This window comes from Cavia porcellus, unplaced genomic scaffold (genome assembly GCF_034190915.1).
Source record: "Cavia porcellus strain 051 isolate PalLab524CR breed Dunkin Hartley unplaced genomic scaffold, mCavPor4.1 scaffold_26, whole genome shotgun sequence".
Taxonomy (NCBI): Eukaryota; Metazoa; Chordata; class Mammalia; order Rodentia; family Caviidae; genus Cavia; species Cavia porcellus.
This window is the reverse complement of record NW_026947509.1, coordinates 52,642,657-52,663,107: the sequence shown is the minus strand read 5'-3', so window position 1 is coordinate 52,663,107 and position 20,451 is coordinate 52,642,657. Positions and strand designations below refer to the sequence as shown.

The 20,451-nt window shown below is 39.3% G+C and overlaps 1 pseudogene; it reads left to right on the top strand.

Annotated features, from left to right (window-relative positions):
- Nucleotides 1-6,110: 6,110 nt before the first annotated feature.
- LOC100726578 (importin subunit alpha-1-like) lies at nt 6,111-18,462 on the top strand (annotated as a pseudogene).
- The last annotated feature ends 1,989 nt before the right edge of the window (nt 18,463-20,451 follow it).

Below are 20,451 nucleotides of genomic sequence, written 5' to 3'. Positions count from 1 at the left end.
TTTCTTTCGTAGACTCTCTATGGCAAGGATCCAGCCAAATCTGACAGGTAAGCATTGTCTTTGGTGTTCCTTTCTTGTCTTATAATTTCTGATTTGGCATCATATTTTTTAGGCTTTTTTGCCAGGAGATTTTTTTGTTTTGTTTTGTTCCTTTTCTCAAGTCTCACATCGTGAGTGACATTCGACTCATCTAACTTCAATCAAAGATCATTTGTTTTGTACTGCCTCAAAGTGTTGATGGGTGACTGAGTAAGAGGAATACCTGAATACTTCATGCTAAGATTTCAAAAGACAATTATGTCTTAATTTGTTTCCATGCCCCTCTAACTTTAAGACTAATTTGGACCAATCCTTTTTTAATTCCAGGAATTGACTCCAGTTGTGAAAACTGGACTTGATAGGCTCCTAGGAGGGAGATGGATCTTTTTGTTTCCTTAAGACGTGCCTTCTACGAGACTGACTGTTCCACTTTGTGTCAGGTAGGCCACTACTTCTCCCCTTAACGTGGTAACTCATAAGTGACATTGCTACAAGGTGAGTACCAGAGAAGGGGTCAATTGTCACTGGTTCTTGAGACAGGAGCTCTGTTCAGGGGCTTTGCAAGAAGCATGACTCAGTGTTAAACCTAATAAGAGGTCACTGCTGACTTCATAAAATTCACAGACACTTAAGGCATCTGCCGTTCCCCTACATTTCAAATGCTTTACCCTTTCTTCAGTGTTGTTTCACAGCAAAGGCATTCTTTGAGGCAGCTAAGGTGACAAATACTGGGTTAACCTTAGGTTTTATTAAACCTCAACTTCTCTTTCTTTATAGTAGACTCTTTTCAACCAGAGTGAAGTTTCCATACATAAGATAGATGATCTTTTAAGATCTCGAAAAGAAACATTTTTCAACTGCTTTTTGAGGAGAGTAAACATGACATAGAGGGAAATCTGGGAAACTCTTCTTTCTAATGCATTTGGCTGTCTGACTGCCTGACTTCCCAAACAGTTGGAGCTATAAATGTTAAATTTGGCTTAAAGGAGTCCTCAGTGAGAAATTCTACCCCACGTTTTAGAAAGGAAACAATTTAAAAATATTTATTAAAAGTTAATATTGGCTAAATTTATAAGTCTGGGCATGTGGAGATTCAACACTTCAATTTGCTAATTTGCCAAAGCATAATTTACTCACAGTTCATAAACACATTTAAATACTCAGAAAGAAACATGTGGTCTTCTTGAAATTTATAGAAGGTAGAAATGAAATGTCAGTTTCTTTCTTCAGGGTGTTTGCAGTCTAGGGGGAGAAAAAATCATGATGCATAATTTGGGAGTGGATATAAGTGAAAGGGAGGTGGCAAATATTGTGAAGCTTAATTAAGAATGATGGGGCTCCTTGTATGGAGAAGTAAGCATTGGAATTATTACTTTAACCATAAGAAGAATTTCACACTGTTAGTGGAAGAGTTGACAGCTGTTCCCGTGACTTCAGCTCTTTAGAAACCTATAGAATTCTTGAACCTTATGGGTTTAATGTAAAAGAATGAAACTAACACAGGGTTTTTGAGGATGGGATGGAGGCTATGTGTACAATGTGGATGTGAAAAACAAAGAAGTTGGTGAAATAACCTGACTCGGAGACAAAAGGTCTAACTTTGTAGAGACATTTAAAGAGAAGGAAGACCCCCCTCCTGATTCCTTAAGCAATGCAAACTATTGTACGTATCATGGAAACTCTAGAAAAGCAAACATTATAAAAACAGATCCTACTTTTACCAATCAAACACAACCACTATTATGTTCATGTGTATTTTACATCTTTTTTCTTATGTATAATTACCTAAATCTTAAAAAACAATAATTGTATCACTCCTATTAAATGTGCTTTTTAGAACTGCCTCTTTCATTGAACAATACTATATCGTGAACATCTGGAAAGAGATTTCTAGAAAAAGAGAATTTTAGCTGAAGAAAAAGAAGCCAGCTCTGTGTCCCACTGCCTAACTGGAAACCTAGGAGAGGAGAAAGCCAGGTGCTGGATCCATTCCCCGACACCTCAGATGGGCAGCCAGTGCAGGAAGTGCCTTGGACCCCACAGCCGGCTCATCCACAGGAAGGCAGGAAAATGTCAAGACAAAAGAGCAAAAGGCAGTCTCAGACCTGTAGCTCACACAGAATGAGTCCAGCAGACATAGAAACAGAAGAAATTGGAAATTTAACACCTGAAATTTCTGAAAGGGTAGTAACTAAAGTAAAGAAATAACTTCATGAGGTTGTAAAACTAATCAGATCAAAAACAATATCTCAGGGGCTGTGGGTTTAGTTCAGTGGCATAAGCACCTTCCTGGCAAGTGCAAGGTCGTGAGTTCGATCCCTGGTACCAAAACAAAACCAAAAAAAAAAAAAAAAAAAAAAACAAACAAACAAAAAAACCCCCCAATATCTCAGGTAAAAGAACAAATGACAAACATAGCAAAAGAAAGAAATGCTGAGCATATCTCAAGAAGACATGGATAAAAAAGAGAAGCATTGGAAAATGATGGAAACCTTAAATAAATAATATAGCAAAGAACTATGATGCATGAAACAGATACCCAGAAAATTAAAAACTCCATGGAAGACTGGCAGAACTGCTTGAAAGAAACTGAAGATAGACTTTAAAATATAGAAGACAGGATTGCAGCTAGTGATAGTGAAAGGAAAGATCTCTTAAAAATAGTAAGGAACCAGGAAATAATAACAGCTTCAAGACAATGTAAAAATAACAATAATATTAATTTAAGAGTGATAGGTGTCAGCAAAAAAGCAGAAGTCAACAAATGACATAAGAGACTATTTACAGAAATAATAGCAGAAAACTTCTCAAGCACAGAAAAAGATCTGACAAAACAGATAGGTGAGGCATATAAACTCCAATTAGCCATAACCAAAATAAATCTACATCTACATATATAATAATCAAGATCCCAGAAGTTCAGCATAAGAACAGAATATTAAAGGCTGTTAGAGAAAAGAAACAGATCAGGAAAACAGGAAAGCCCATCATACTCATGGCAGACTTCTCAACACAAGCCATCAAGTCAAGAAGAGGCTGGTGTGAAGTATTTCAAGGTCTGAAAGAAACAACTTCCAATCCAGATTGACGTACTCTGCAGACTATCTTTCAAAATTAATGGAGAAATAAGATACTTTCATGATAAAGAACCTCTGAAGGAATTCGTGATCACCAAACCAACCCTACAAAGAGTGCTGAAACATATTCTAGAGAAAGATAAAGATGACCATCATTCCAGGAACAGTAGCATAAGGGGATTGCCAAGCAGGGCAGGGAATTGAACAGGGGGGAAAAGCTGGGGACCAATGGCAGGAGGATAGCATGGTAGAGATGAGCCAATGCATGTTACTTGTAACCATTAATGTAGATGGCCTCAACTCTAATAAAAGGAAAAACAGGAAGAGTGGATCAGGAGACAGGATTCATCAATATGCTGTATACAAGAAACACATTTGACTTGAAATAAAATTCATGGAGTGAACATTGGAGGAAACAAGACAATGCTCCATGTGACAGGGACCCATAAAAAAGCAGGGATGTCTTGCCCATCAACCAAGGAATGAATAGGAAAGATATGATATTTTTATACAAAAGAAAGCAGCTCAGCTATGAAAAAGGATAACCTCAAGGCTCTTGTAGGTAAATGGATGCAATGTGAGATCATGTTCATGAGTGAAATAGTTTGGTCTCACATGAGTAGGCATTGTGCTGTCTCCCTGTTGTAAAAATCTGAAGGAGTTAGTGGAACCCAAAGTACACAAGAGATATTGGGAAGGTGGAGGAAACGTCTAAAAAGGCAAGGTGGTAGCTATTGTTAATTTCCTAGGACCTTGTTTTGAAGTCCTGTATCATTTTCATTGTTTTGTTTGGTTTGGTTTTATTCTGTTTTATTTTGTAGAATCCATTATGTCTGATGGTCTGGGCAGCTATTTTGAAGATAATAAACTATTATGGTAGCCATTGTTGCTCTCCTACTCTCTTGTTTTGAAGTCCTGTATCACTTTCATTGTTTTGTTTTGATTGGCTTTATTTTGTTTCATTTGTTTGGTTTTATTCTCTTTAAAATAAAATTAAAAGAAAAATAACTAAACTGCTTATTATGAGTCAGAGTCTGAGATGTCTCATGTACATCTTCTTTTTCTCCTTATAATAACCTAGTTAAGAAGGAGATGTTAACTGCATTTGACAGATCAATACGTAAAAGTTCATAAAAGCCAATATTCCCAGCATATGGCAGAGACAGCACAAAATCCCAGGTCCTTTTTTTCTTCCACAGCTTGCTTTTGAGAAATCCTTCATACATAAAATAAAATGTTTTTCATACATAAAAGAGGGCTATGTGCATGAGTCTCTCCCTACTCTGTGTTGCAAGGTGAATGTATAGTAAACTTTTTGTAAACTATTATGCACGGCAAGGCAATTTTAGTGCATGTCAACTCAAGAGAATCCAATTTCTAACCATCCATTTTAATGGACACTGAGATTGCTGTATAGTGATTTAGGTAGGCGCAGAGAGGTATGTCTGGATTACATGAAGATGAGCTTTGTCTGGCAAAGCAGTGGGCAGGGCCTTTCCGTTTCTCCTGTTTTCCCCATCAGCTCTCCATTGCTCCTCAGCAAAAGTCAGTTTCAGTTTGTACATTGATGACAGACCTAAAATCTCACCATGCTCCGTTCTACAGTCTGCTGTAGCGTGGACAAAATAAACCACATTCCACACCATGTCCAGACATGATTTTTAAAAGACTGCTATGGATAAATACAATTTGAACTTGCAAAAGAGGCTCTTTCCAGATGTCCAGCCAGGAAATCCCAGGTGCAAGTGAATCAGCAGATGGGATCCTCTCATCTGAGACAGCACAGGGCCTATGGATCCACAGGCAGGCGGGTAGTGGTGGACCTTGTGGCCATGTCTGACTTCAGATGTGGCCAGCCCACAGCTGATTCAGGAAGAAACACTGCTTCTCATTGAGTCACAAGCCTGTTCTGGAACTTTGCTAGGTTTTGCTTGGATAACTTGCCCGGCATCCATGGCCCAGACTGTCCCCAGCTGACAGCTGAGGTCAATGAGGCAAAACAGGTGGTCTTGCAGTGGTGAGGGGGAGAATGAATTACTTTGCAAAAAGTTCAGTCGGTGCAGGAAGGTTGGAGGAGAATTTAACATTCATCAGACTGATCTAAGTGCAGATGTGAATCTGTGGGACATTTATTAGAGACTCTTTACCACTGCTCATACTTGATCCACTGTATTTGGCAGAGTGGCTTTGAAAGTGACCAGCCAGGTTCCTTCAGGCTGGCTGCTTTGTATCTTACTCTTGTTAAATTTCTCCTTAAAGTCGAATATATACTTTATCATTCATAAACCTGCCCTTTGATTGATGCCAGTCATCCTGTCTTTTGGTAAATACTCAGTGAACTTTTCTGTATTGGACACATGGTGAACAGGAGATACGACCCTGTCCTAGTAGAGCAGAGACATTACTTTAATTTTCTGTTTCTGTATAGCAAATTGCCATAAACTTAGTGACTTGATGTAACACTCATTTATTATCTCAGTTCTGTAGATTAGAAGTCTGCACATACTTAAGCAGGGTCTCTGATTAGGATCTTTGGGGGTATCAATCTAGACATCGCCTAGGACTGCTGTCCTTGGAGGTACTGACTTCTCTTTCAAACTCCCTGCTGCTGTTAAAAATCAATTTCTTGTAACTGTAAGACTCATGTCTGCAACTGTAAAGCCTTTTCAAGATTATCAGGAGAGTCTCTGGCTTCAGCAAACAGCTGAGACTTTTTTGGGTAAAACCTACTCATGAAGATATTCCTTCAAAGTCAATTGATTAGGAGTCTTCATTACATCCGCAAAATCTCTTGCCCTTCACCACATAATACTGCATAGTCACAAGAGTGTGATGCCACTGCAGTCACAGGCAATGCTCCTATTCAAGGAGAGGGGTTCATACAGGGCTTGTATACCTGGCAGGAGAGTGTTGGGAGCCATCCCAGAATCCTATTCCTATTAAAAGTGTAACCACAGCAAAAATTATTATACAATTAAAATTTTGGAAGACTCTATGAAAGAGAACTACAGGTTGTCACAGAATATAGAAGAGACTCAGTTGCTGCTGGGTGCTTGGGGGACACTCCTGCAGCAGGCCAGACGAAGCTGCATCAGCCAGGCTGAGGTGAGGGGGAAGCGAGAGTGGGAGAACGGAGGAACAGAGTCATGGTGAGACGACATAAGAAGGGTTAAGAATACAACCAAAAACGAAACTAAGTGAAACCACTCTCTGGTCTGCTCTATTATTCTCACCTACTTAGTTTTTGAAAGTGATGCTGAGCATTTTTGAAAGAAAGGAAGCCAACAACTGTTCCAGAAGTTATTCCTCTCCACTTCTTTTACTGGGGAGCTCGGGGTGTCAGCTTGGAGCAGGGTCTGGGTTTCTCGACAGGCATGTGAGGAGCAACTTCCAATTCTAGGAAGAGGTAATGCTGGGTAGATCTTACACATGTTTTGCAAGCTGACAAAAATATCCAAGAGCTTGACGTTTGGGGTGGTTCCATTACTGACAACACCAAATTAGAAGACTCAAGCATTGTCTTCTGTCTTTGAACACTAAGAAAGTCTGCTGCTCAGAGTTAAAAAACAAAACTTTCAAGCTTGAGATGGGAATGTTCTTGTCAGCGCTTTGAGAAAGCCAACAGATGGGACGCTTTCTACCCACTCCTTAATAAATATGTGCTGATTTTGGCCAGGAGTTGTGAAATCCCACAAGGTCTCTAACATACCCATTCCCCTACACTCCCAGAAGCCAAATTCAACTTGGTTGTGAAAATGGGAAAAATATGAAATAAGTAAACTGACGCCAAACTTGCAAGTGTCTAAGATATATGCCAAATTTAAAAATGGAGAGAATTTTCATTTGACCAAATTATAGGCCTCTTCCTGTCCAATTTTTTTTCATGCTTTACCATAAGTTTTAATTGAATGTCTTCTGTTGGAAACAATCTACAAAGATGACTTGCAGTATAAATGCTTGAAAGCTGAAGAACCGAAGTTGCATCTACTCACTGTACTAGGAGTCTACTCCACTAGGAGCTATGGCGTAACACAATACAGTACAGAGGTAGCTAAAGCCTCTTTCATTTCGACTAAGGGTTATAGTTCATTTATTTTTAAAATTCAATTATGATTTTTATTTGAAATGAGGTCTTTCTACATTTTCCAGACTGATCCTGAGTTCCTGAAGTCAGCCCCTTCTGCCTCAAACTCCTTAGCAACTGGGACTATAGGTGTGTGCTATCACAATTGCTAGAGATTATGTTTTAAATGCTTTAGCAAGACCTTTGATGTGCCTGTGACTATCTGGGAGTAAGTAAGTTACTTAAATGAATCTCTTTACCTAGTGACCCATATATGAAGACATCTAGGTTGGGGGACAATGCAGCAATCCTGGCAGTGTTTCTTTACAAACCCACATGGTCCCACTTTTCTCTTTGTTTTTCACTCTGTTTCTTTTCCCTTTTGCTGAGTGGCTCAGACATTCACTTTCTTGTTTCATCATCTCATGAAGGAAACAAGCAGGATTTTGGGAACAGCCGAGGATGGGTGGGTGGCAGCCTCCCTGCTTGTGGCTGTGATCTCCATGACTCATTCATAAACATAAGGGCATGAGTCACCCCAAATTCCTCAAGCCCCTGATGACCATGTTAGGTAGACACAGAGACCCAAGTCACACACACACACACACACACACACACACACACACACACACACACAGAGGACATTCTTGCCGCCCAGCTATTCTGCTATGGTTTAAACAGTTTACAAAGACACAGCTTCCCCTGGTGACCCTGCAGGAACCTGCCGGCTCTTTGCCCTGTCCACAGAACCTGTCCACTGAGGCTTTGTTCTCCCAGCTCACTTGTTAATTACAATTCCTGGGGTTCAGCCTTAGGAGTCTCTTCCAGAAATTAATTCTGATTCAGAGACTAGGTCGAGGGGGGTCTATATTTTTAAGACTTTTCTTTCTTTCTTTCTTCTTTCTTTCTTTCTTTCTTTCTTTCTTTCTTTCTTTCTTTCTTTCTTCATTTCTTTCCTTTCTTCCTTCCTTCCTTCCTACCTTCCTTCCCTCTTTCTTCTTTCTTTCTTGGGGGAGGAGGCACTGGGGATTGAACCAGGTTCTTATACAAATTTACACCCCCAATCCATTTTTAAATTTCCTTCAGGATCTTGCTAAAACACTAAGTTGCCCAGGTTAGGCTCAAACTTTGGTTTCCCTTCCTCAGCCTCAGGGTGCTGGGATTATAGGTGCCAGCTTCCTCTGAATCTTATCCCAAGAAGCACTCTATTAGGCTATATTCAATTCAGAACATTTCCATGTTTTTGCCTCCAATAGGATTTTATAAGAAAATCATTAAGAAAAAAAGATTTCAGAGCAATTTATAGCTCAAGGGGTAAATTTAGAAGCGGAAGTATGAGCTGTTTGTTTTGTTGAGTGGATATGCCTGAATCACAAGACTTTAAGTGAACTAATTTATTTCTAAACCATAGAATAAGCTTCTCAATAGATCTTTGTTCATTCATATATTTGTTTGTAAAACTCCATGGTGTTTTACAAACATGGGCACTGGCTGGGTGCTGGACACTTGGTTCTTGACACTAAGGATAGGATGGCAAAAGACGCACCTGATTCCTACTCACAGCTAATATCTGAATAAAGGACTTTTGTCCAGTTAAAATACCAGAAACTTTAAATATTATCAATCAAAGTATCAAGACTTTTTATGGATAATGCCTAGAAAAGTATGATGTGGAAATACAATTCACCTAGATTTTGTTGAATGTCTCTGGATATCAGATTATGCCACAGGTCTTGAGATCCATCCGTGAACACACCAGGCGAGGATCTCTCCTGGTGGAGCTGATACTCTAAAGGCAGGTGAGAAACGAGACAATAAATGTACACACTGAATGCGGTGAACGCAGTATAGAAGGGCATCGGTAGTGACGAAAAACTCAGGAAAGTGTACACAAGGGGATGTGCAAGAGGGGCAGTCACTAGACGCTTCACTGTTAAGGTGAAATTTTAAGGAAGACTTGAAGAGGAGCAAAACTTGCCAAGGCGAGGCTGTATGGCAGAGGTGCCAGCTGGAACAAAGACCCTAAATGGGGCCAGCACCTGGTCTGCTTGGGAGCAGCAGGTGGCCAGGAGAGCCTTCCAAGTAATGAGGCTTGGGTCAATCAAGGCCGCGTGGGCTGAGTGAACTGGGAAGGCACGGCTTGGTTCTGAGCGCAGCGTGGCATACCGTGACGTGTTTCCATAGGGCTCCTGTGTTTGCTGTGTTGAGAGAAGGTAGAAAGGGGAAAAGCACAGAGGACAAAAATATAAATTTAACCACTTTAAATTGTATTTGGCAGCATTGAGACCAGGGGAAGCTAACCATGCTCATCTCTTAGAACCCAGAAATTCTAGGCATGATAGGAGAAGTCCTCGCAATGGGCACAAGGAGATACGTGCAACAATGTTGTTCGCAGTGACAAAAAATACCAATAGCCTAAATGTTCATCAGATAGAGACTGAATCAATAAATTACAGTTCACTAATGCAGTCGAGCATCACCCAACAATTAAAAAGGAAGAACTGCAGTTATACTGCCAAGGTAAGTCCCTCAAATACAAAAGTAAAGCAATAAAAATCTGGTTGCAGAAGGATAGTTACAATATGATGTTAAGCTTAAGACACCACAATAATGATATTTGTTTTATTGGACACAGTTAAAAATTACAACACCATACAAAGGACTTCTTCATAATTTATTAGGGGAAAGAAACTGGGAAAAGGATTGAGGAAACAATTCCATTTGTACCCGCAATATCTTAGTTCTCTCGATCTCCCTCTCTCCATATTAAAAAGATTCAGGTAGAGCTTTGCAAAATGTTATAGCTCATATAGTGTTCTTGAAAAGTCAGTAAAAACCAATACAAGCAAATATTTTACTAAGTAAAAATAATTCAAGCAATATTTCAACAAGCAATAATTCAACCAATACAAGCAAATATTTTACTAAGTAAAAATAAGTAAAAATAATTCTATAATGCTATGTATATGTATATATGTGTATCATACATACACATATATATGTATATATACACATACATATATACATATACACATATATATTCAATATGGGGATTGAATATAGTGCCTTCACAATGATCTACATCCTGAGCCCTTTTTCTTTTATTTTGAGACAAGAGCTCATTAAATCAGGCTAGCCTCACTCTTCTGATCCTCCGGCCTCAGCCTCTCAGAGTGATGGGATCATAGGTATATACCACCACTCCTGGTTTATAAAATTTGAAGTCAGTTTCTATATCCACCTTTCTAATAGCAGGAATGACTTTTGTATATTTACCCTCCCATCAAAACTACGGATTCTCAGTGCTGGGAATCAGAACTTGATACTATGGATTATAACACTCTGGCACGCTGAATATATTGAGCTGAAGGAAATTGGAAGTAAAGTCTTGCTAGTTTTCTCCCAACCTTCTGCTTCCTGTTTCTTTTTCTCTCCTGAAGTTAGCCCCAGAGACCAGAACGCCCTTCTCCAAGATGATCATAGACATTAGAACCCTGTCCCCCAGAGCAAACCATAAAACTTAGAGAGGCCCCTCATTTCCTTCACCTTTCTCCCATGAAGACCTTTCATCCAGCAGGTCCTGCTCCATATGTGAGGGAGGAATTACTGAGAGAGGCCAAGAAGATTCTGGGCAGACTTTGTTGGTTTCCCCTCGCTTTATCACCACCAGACCACACCTTTCTGTCCAATCACATGATTCTGGAGGATCTTTTCATATCCAAACCGTAAGAGACAGTTTTCCCAAGCCTTTGAGCTTTTATTTCTGAAAGTTTCCATATCACATAAAACTGTAATAAATTTGTTATTTTTTTCTTCTCAACCTGTGCTTTAGGAATGTTGACTATAATCCTTATGATGAGTGAAGAAAGGTATCACATTTTTCTGCTCTCACAACTGTACTTAACTTTCCAGTTTCTTAACGTGAACAACTGTTACGATCTTGTTTTTAACTTGGTCATTGAGTTATTAACAGTGCTTGCTGACATGTTTGACTGTGGGGTTCCTCAGCCAGGCTTCACAGCTTCATGAAATTGTGTCGACTAAGGGCATCTGTGATTAGTGGCCCCGGCCCTATCTGCTCAGGCAGCTGTCTTCTACCGTTTGCTAAAGAAGGGTGATGGGTTTAGAAGCCCTAACTATTATTTGGATAGCTAGAAACTGATTAGCAGAAGACTGACCTGAAAAAAGTATATTTCAACAAGTGACAACTGTGTTTGTTGTAATTCATTGATGACCATTTCTCTTCCACTCAACCTCTCTTTTTCTCTTGCCTTTGTATTGGAGACTTCTTTTAAAGCAAGTGTTTTTAGATCAGAGCATGTTATGGCAAAGGGCCCAGAAAAGGTGGATTTAGTGCACTGGAGTTCTGTTTTCAATTATTTAGAATCCACGAAACGACAGGCTTAGGCTTTAGATGGGCCAATTTCAACATTTGCCTTTCCAATGTAAATGTATAAAATATAAGCAATTCAGCATCACTAGGGTCTTTCTCAGTGATATGGGTCCCATCTGCCTAGCACAGTTTCTGCAGCAAGGCTTATCGCACAAACAGGTTTCGAGGATCTTCATTAATATGTCTGTGAACTGCCTAGACACTAGGATGTACAATTCATCTTTCTCTAAGCTATGATCCACCACACATATTCAACTTAACATATTTCATTATGCTGAAATATTTTAAAAAGATGGATTTTTTTCTCCCTACAAGTTCCAGTGCTTTTTCCAAAGACAAAGAAAACCTGTTATTGTTACACTGCTTTATTAGGTTGTTATATAAGAATTTCCATTTAAATATAGGAAAGTTTCTGACTTGAGATCACATGATACAGAGAAAAACAGTGAGACAGGCAATGGAAAGCAGAGAGAACAAGAAAGAGAGGAAAAGCAGAAAAGAGAGAAAAATCCATGGCTTGCAGCGCATGGACAGAAACAACAATGCCTGATTCTTATGCTGGCCCCACCCATGTTAGAAATTCACTTCACTGTCTTTGGCAGCAGAAGAACCACCTTGTGCAAAATTTGACCTCATTTTATTTACAGCAGTGTCCAGTGTTATTGGCTTGTTGCTTTATGTTCTCTGTCCGCTCCCAAGTTGATTGAAGTCTATTTCAGATCACCCTACTGGTAAGCACCTTGAACGTCACCATATTCTTTCACAGGTCTCTCATGTTTGGTGGAAAGAATCAATAGTTTGGGTCCCAGGTAACTTGAATTACCTAATCTTAGTGTATCAGATTCCTTATTGGTAATGGGGATGATAATAATGCATCTCCCTGGACCTCAAAATAGTACCTGGAGAAGCCAGTGGTAACAGTTTAAGTGTAAATGCTACTGTGATATTTACATTCTCAGTTATATTACTACTATTACTTAATAGTAGTAATAATATAATATATAATAAATAGTAATATAGTAACATAATAGTAGTAATAGAATAGTTTAAACTTAATTTGATGGTACGGGCAGATATTTTGAAGACAAAAAGACGTATGTTTTCTTATGGTAGCTACTGTTGATTTTTTGTCATCTTGTTTTGAAGTTCTCTGTCGCTTACGTTGTTTGGTTTTGATTGGCTTTATTCGGTTTCATTCTGTTTGGTTTTATTCTCTTTAAAAAAGAAAAAAATCTAAGAGATTGCAACAGTGACAAAAAGATTTATTTCTCTTAGCATGAAATGTATGTTTCCAAGTTGCTTTTTCCAATATAAAAGTCACTAGGCAATGTAGTTATTAAAGTAATATTAATTTAAAGTTAAATAATATAAAAATTCAGTTTCTCAATCACATTTCCTACATTTCAAATGTTATTAGTTACATATGTCTGGTGGCTGCCAATCAAATAGCCTAGAAATTAGAAATCACAGAAAATTCTACTGAACAGTGTTGGTATGAGATTTTAAGGGATGGACTTTCAGTTTGTTTAATTACAGCCCTATATGCAAACATCTTTCCTCATTAGCAGCTTGTACTTGTGCATTTAGAGGAGTTCAATTTTTTTTACTAAGTTTGAAACTCAGTTGTGGCATTTATAAGAGCAAATCAAAAGCTCATGCAATTATTGAAAAAGTAACACTTTTTGTATTCATAGCAACAAATTCTCAAGTAGTAAGATGTTCTACACATTTTATTTGCTGTGACTTGGAGTTGAAGACTTGGATGAGATTCATGAGCTGCTTTCAGTTACATCCTCATCATGGATCATCAAATGGCGCCTACACTGAAGTCACGCAGGACAGATCAACTCTGATCCCTGCTTAACATAAGGAAATGCTGATGGTTTCCCAGAAAATTACCAGATAATAAAACAGATAGAGTCCATGAGACATGCAGTTATCATTTCTCATCCTGCCTCGGCAGCTTGCAAAACTCTTCAGATAGAATGCTTTGAACAACACAGGCAATTATCACATAGTTTAAGAACAAAATATTTGATCATGCTCAGGTCATAAGGCTGCACAGAAATGCTTGCCTTTATTTCAGCCTTATGTGCTGTCCAATATTTCTTTATCACCTTTTTTGGGGTTATAAATACATAATGTGTCAGTTATTTGTGAAGGCCTTCTAGTTACAAACTAGTGTCTTTGGAAGCCACACTTCTTTTCCTGTTTCCTACTTGTTATGGATTGAGAACTGGTAGTCAAGTTAACGCCAGCTGGATTATATCAGCGTGCATTGAGTGAAGATGCTCCACCTGAGGAGGGTTGCCAGGATAAATAGGTGGAGAAGAAGGGAGGTGTTGAGGGTTGAGGTGTTAAGGAGGCATTCTGGGTTCTCCTACGAGTTGCTGTCTGAGCTGTTTGTTCTCCTGGAGAAGCTTTAGTCCTCACATCTAGCATTGCTTCCTGGCTCCGGAGGGGAAGACATGTGCTGCCTGGCACCCACGACGAACTTGTCATGCTGCTTCCTGGCACGTACCCGACTGTGCTTGTTGTTGGAGGAGCTCGGGGCCTCCATGTCACTGAGGATGGCTGTGGTGTCTTCAGGATAGCCCTGGTCTTTGTTGTGAGTGTGACTTCTTGGCTCCAGTGTAGAACCCTCATCCCACCAGCACAGCTCCTTCATCCCGCTGGCATAGACTTTCTGGCCTCCACAGCTGACCCTTGGGTCTTCCTGGCACAGATCCGTAAAAGAGACTGGCATGAGTCCTTCTTGTGGGCTCTGGTCCTCCAGTTGGACTCGTGGAAGGCATTGTTTCCTGAGCTCTGGGTTTTTATCTGGACTCATGTGGGACATTGCCGTGGGGTTTAGGCTCTTGAGTAAATAATCTATGTCTTTGATGTTGTGGATAGATTTCCTGCATTTCCCTGTGTTAACTTCTGGTGACTATTATAAAAATATTATAAACTCCATGTCTTGATCCAGTTGTTCTCTGTGTACAACCCCTGACTACAATACTACTTACGTGTATTTTAAGAATCTATAGATACTTCACCCCATTTCTGAACTTTACAGTGTATTTCTCTGGCATGGTGGTGTACATATGTCATCTGAGCTCTCAGGGAACTAAGGCAGGAGGACTGCCATGAGTTTGAGGTCAGCATAGACTATATAGTGAGCTCAAGGCCAGCATAAACTACACAGTGAATCCCTCTCTCAAAAAGCCAACAGCAGACAGGCATGCACGCACGCACACACTTACAAGCTCTAACAGTAAGTGATATTGTAATGGGAGTCACAGAAAATGTCTTGATTCATTTGTTGATTTACACAACAGAAATCTGATTCCATTATGTTGCTGATTTAAGAGGACGAAGTGAGGGCTGCATAGATTGCTGGGTTCATAAAAACCTCTAAAAAAGTAAAAACCTCTATGTCCCTCAGGCGGAATACAAAAGGAACCTCATGTAACTACTGATGGGAGCCCCTGTTCCAAAAAGGAGGGCTAGGATGCTAAAAAATTTAATCAGGCTGCTTAAGAGACATTTGAATCCAACAGAATATGGCAAATAACAGGGAAAGGGCCATTAGAGAAGACTGCCAGCATGAGCGAAGAAAAACATACGAAAGAAACAGTGTGAGGGTATCAATGCCGCTTGTGAAGATGGTCTTGGTTGTCACCTTTTGCTGAAGAAACAAGTATAAGAAGGTAGACAAAAAGGAGGAAGTAGGTGGGATTTCCTGAGAACCTGAGATGCTATTTTCACAGCTAGAAAGAGAGAGCAGCGTGGAAAGACAAAATAGAGGTGGCTCAATCTTGAGGCCAAAAAACAAGAACTGGGGAGAAGTCAATTCTGAAAACTGGCTAATACCTGACAGTTTGCACTTTCCTTACTAATGACACAACAGAGGTGAAATCAAGGATGTCTTTATCCTTTATCCCCTGTACTCCTTCTTTTCCCCTTTCTTTGTCCCTTCCCCTCCCTTCTCAGTTCCTCTCCTTTCTTTTTTAGCATTTGAGATCTCCTGGGTGGCCTAAGTCTTGGAAACATAACAACATGAAAGTCATTGGAAAGGTTAGTCCAAACACTGTACCTTGTGGTTGGCAGAATGGCAGATTTTTACTGCCAGCCAGTTAGACCTTATCAATTTCTCACCGAAGAAAATGCCCTAAGAAACAAAGCTTTACACTTCTTACAGTTTCATCCAAAGGATGAAAATGATACTCAAAGTTTTGTGTGAATGATTAACAATTGCTTGTTTCTAGATTGACCAGATTTAAAGAAAGGAGAAAAATCAAGTTCACTCAAGGAAATGAGTTGCTTGGTGTGTAGACCCTGGCAAACACCAAACCTAAGTAATTGCCAGCTATTTTCCTTTGAAGCAATGATTAATAAAGGTAAATTCCTCCTAGGTAAGAAGGTATATTGACACAGAAAGATTTGTTTATGCCAAAATTAAAACCATCATCATGAACAATAAAACTAACATTTAGTGAAACACTGTATCAATGAGTATTATAAGAATCTGAGTAGTCACTGAAAGAATCTTGGTTATATTATAATTATATTTATAAATTTCTTAAAGAATTTTGGTTTTAAAGAAACTTTTAAGGTGAGCAAAAGATCAGAAAACTTAAGGTTATGGGACACATTTTACCTGGGAGAAGAGTCTGTGATATTTCTTTTAACAATAAAATATGAATTATCTGAAAGACAGAAAAGTTCTGAGAATAATACAATGACCAACAAAGCATCCATAGCCCAGATTCTCTTTTTAAGAATAAGACATGGAAGAAATTGTTAAAGCTCATTTCTTAACCCGTAATGATCCTATTTTTCTCCCTTCCTCCTTAGAAGTAATTCTATCCTAAAATTAAAGATTCTTTTCTTATATGTTTATACTCTTACTACATATATAGTTACTGATTTCTATAAACAATATAAAGTTTTGTTTGGGTACTTTAGAATTTTATATAAAAGATCATACCAAGAGCACTAGTTCAAATGTAGCCTTTTATACTTACCACTGTCATTTTTAAAAGGTTTACATCGACCTATACATCCTCTCTAGTACACTGATTTTAATTGTGAGACCAAAAACTTTTACATAAATTGACAATTTAGTCGATAATGAACATTTATTGAGCATGATTCAAATATGTGGGATACAGCAATGATTATTAACACACCACTTCAATGATTATTGGCACACCACTTCTGGGCTCCACCATGGTGGGCATTTCAGGAGCACCCCGTCTGCAGCCAGTGAGCCCCTCCAAGCCACCTGCTCTCACTTCACAGCTTGCTTTCTTTGTCTTATAACCGTGTCCACCAATGAGGATGCTAATTCATCAGCTGCCTGGCTGAACAGATTCAAGAAAAGGGAAAAGAGGCAGCAATGAATAGAAGTTAATGTGGAGCTAGGAAAGCTAAGGATGGCCAGATATCGGGAAGGAGAAATGTAGGCTCATTTCCCAGGGATGCTGCTTCACCACTGCAGGAACACCACAGCAGCCAGGACACTGAATTGGACTGTTGATGACATTGTCAAAGGTATAAATAGCAATAATCTGGAAAGCCAGCTCCAAGCTGCTCAAGACACTAGGAAATGTCTTTCTTGGGAAAAACAGCCTCTCATAGACCTCATAATCTGGGCTGATTTAATTCCAAAACTTGTATCCTTCTTGGGCAGAACTGACTGTAGTCCCATTTAGTTTGGGTCTGCTTGGGCTCTCGCTAGCATTGCTTCTGGGTCATCAGAACAGACCAGGGCTGTGGTGGATGGAGGTGCTTTCCCAGCACTCATTTCTCTCTCGGCATCTCCCCATGCTCACATCAGTGACCAGGCTGCCTGGGCTCTAGGAAATACTGCAGATAATGGTTTAGCTTTCCAAGGTTTGGTTATCAAATATGGTGCAACTGACCCACTCTTGGCTCTTCTTGCCGTTCCTGATGTATCATCCTTGTGTAATCTTACCTGGGCATTTTCAAACCTTTGCCTCAACAAGAATCCTGCACCCTCGTTAGATGCTGTTGAGCAAATTCTTCCTACCTTAGTGGTCTCCTACATCATAGTGACCCCAAAGTATTAGCTGATACCTGCTGGGATATTTCTTACCTTACTGGTGATCCAAATGAACACATTGAAGGGTTGTAAACATGGAAGTTGTGCCCCATCTGGTGAAACTTCTAGGATCAAATGAATTATCCATTATGACTCCTATGCTAAGAGCCATAGGGAATAATGTCACTGGAACAAATGAACAGACTCAGATTGTGATAGATGTAGAAATGCTTGCTGTCTTTCCCAGCCTGCTCACTCATCCCAAGATAATATTCAGAAGGAAGCTACATGCACAATGTCAGACATCACAGCCAGCCAGCAGGACCAGATACAGCAAGTGGCCAATCATGGATCAGTCCCATTCCTTGTCATTCCTTCTCTGCAAGCAGACTTTAAGACACAAAAGGAAGCTGTGTGGGCCATGACCAAGCAGTGGGGCAGTTGACCAGATTGTATACTTTGTTCTCTGTGGTATAACAGAACCATGGACAGACCTCTTAACTACGAAAGATAAGAAAATCATTCTGGTTATTCTGGATGCCATTTTAAATGTGTTTCAGGCTGCTAAGAAGCTAAGTGAAATTGAGAAGCTTAGATTGAAGAATGAGGAGGCTTGGACAAGCTTGAAGCTCTGCAAAACCATAAAAATGAGTCTGTGTGCAAGGCCTCCTTAAACTTGATTGAGAAGCATTTCTCAGTAGAGGAAGATCTAAATGCTGTGTAAGAAACTACTTCTGAAGGCTACACTTTCCAAGTTCAGGGCGGGGCTCCTGGAGTTTTAACTTCTAGGCATACAGCTGAGAGAGGCATCAGCTTTTGTTGTGTACTATATTTGGCATAAGTTTGTCTGTTTCTCTACTAAGAACTCTTTTTTAAAAAAATGTGGTTTGTCATTGTAGCACTTTCTACAGTGAAACTGTACTTGTACAGTTCCTAACTGTACATACTGGATGAAGCTTATCCTTTGAAGGGGTTTCTTGTTTCTATGTGGAACTTCCATTTTGTAGTGCCCAGCAAATAAACACTAAATTGCAAAAAAGTTAGATTCTTGTCTGGGAGAATCTTACATTCTGTTTGGTGAACTTACAAAAAAGATTAATCAGATTACATAGCATTTTAGACTGTGGTTAAGTGTCATAAGAAAATATAGAGCTAGTTATGTGGTTTGGAAGGGTAGACTATAAGAAGATAATACATTCCAGGATCTGGGAGATAATAGATTGTTATTCCAAATAAGGAAATTCAGTGTTCCTTTACATTTTATCTAGAACCATGTTTATGATTCTAGATAAAACAATAGGGATGGAAGTAAAATATTTTGTAGTATTTCTGAGAGTTTTTTTATGTGTTCCTTAAGTTTCATTTTTATTCATGTTAGCTGCATTTTGTGAATAATATCATTTCTATAACTAAAAATTTTTTCCCTTTTTTCCTCCAGAAACAAAGAAAATTAAACTTTTGGGGGAGTAATTAGAATTGCAATCTCAAAAAAACACAGATTCAAGCAATATTTAAATGTGCTCCCAGAAAATTTCCTGAGTCCTTATTTACTGAGAGTTTTTTTTAAAAAAAATTATAAACAAGTTCTTAATGTTATAAAATGACTTTTTCCCACCTATTTAGGTGATTAAAAATTTGTTTCTCTTTAATCTATTAGTGACATTTATTTATACCTCAATTTTCTGATATTGAACTATTTTTCCTCTTCTGGAATAAATTCCTCTTTGTCATCATCATGTTATAAAATATACTATTGAATTTATTTTGCTAGCATTAAATACAGGGTTTTAAAAAAGCTGGGGTCATGTATGAAGTTGTTCTTTAGTTTTCTTTTTTGTGTTGTTCATGGTCAATTTTCATAAGAAAGTTATTACAGACATAAAATGAATTGAGGAGCTGCCCTAGTTTCCTATTCTCTGGAAAAGTTTATATAAAGTAGAATTTATCTTTTATTAATTGTCTTGTAAAATTTGCCTCCAAAACAACCTAAGCCTTATTTCATTCAATGTGAGTGAGGGAGAGAAATTTGATTACTGATTTAATTTTGTTTAGTGGTGCATTAGTTTCTTAGGATTGTTGTAATAAAGGAGCACAAAATCAGTGGCTTAAAACCACAGACATTTATTGTCTGGCAGTTCCAGAAGCCAAGAGCCTGAAGTCAGGGTGTGGGCAGGGCCGTGGTCTTTTTGAGGGCTCTAGGGGAGGTCTTCCAGCTTCCAGTCGGTGCTGCCACCCATGCTGTCCCTTGACTCACAGAAGCGTCAGTTCAGTCACATGGCTGTTGTCCCTGTGTGTCTTCTCAGTGACTGCTTTCTTCCTGTCTGCCCTCCAAGTACAGATTTCCCTCTTCTATAAAGGGACCTTAGTCAAGTGCCTGTCGCTAGAACCCACAATTTAAAGGAGTAGAAGTTTATTTGGCTCATGGCTTCCAGTGGGTAGGGTAAGCGCAAAGCTTGCCTCTCACCAGACAGATACACCTGGTGGAAAGGCAGAAAGCTGCTCAGCCAGCGGCAGCCAGCAGGCAGAGCGTGATGGGAGGAGATGGGGAGGAGGGTGCACCCTTCAGGCCGCATCCCCAGTGACCTTCCCCTGTCCATCAGCCTCCACTTCCCAATGTGAATGTTCTGGGGACATTTTAGATCCAAACCATAATGTACTGTTGTACCCAGGGCCCCACGCATGAGCACGGTGTCACTGAGCTACATCCAAGTCTCTGTTTCACCAGGAGGACCCATCCTAATAACCTCATTTTAATTTGAATTTGTCTATAATGTCTTATTTCCAGTCTTTCTCATCACTTCACTCCATGTGTGATAAACGTTCTGGTGTG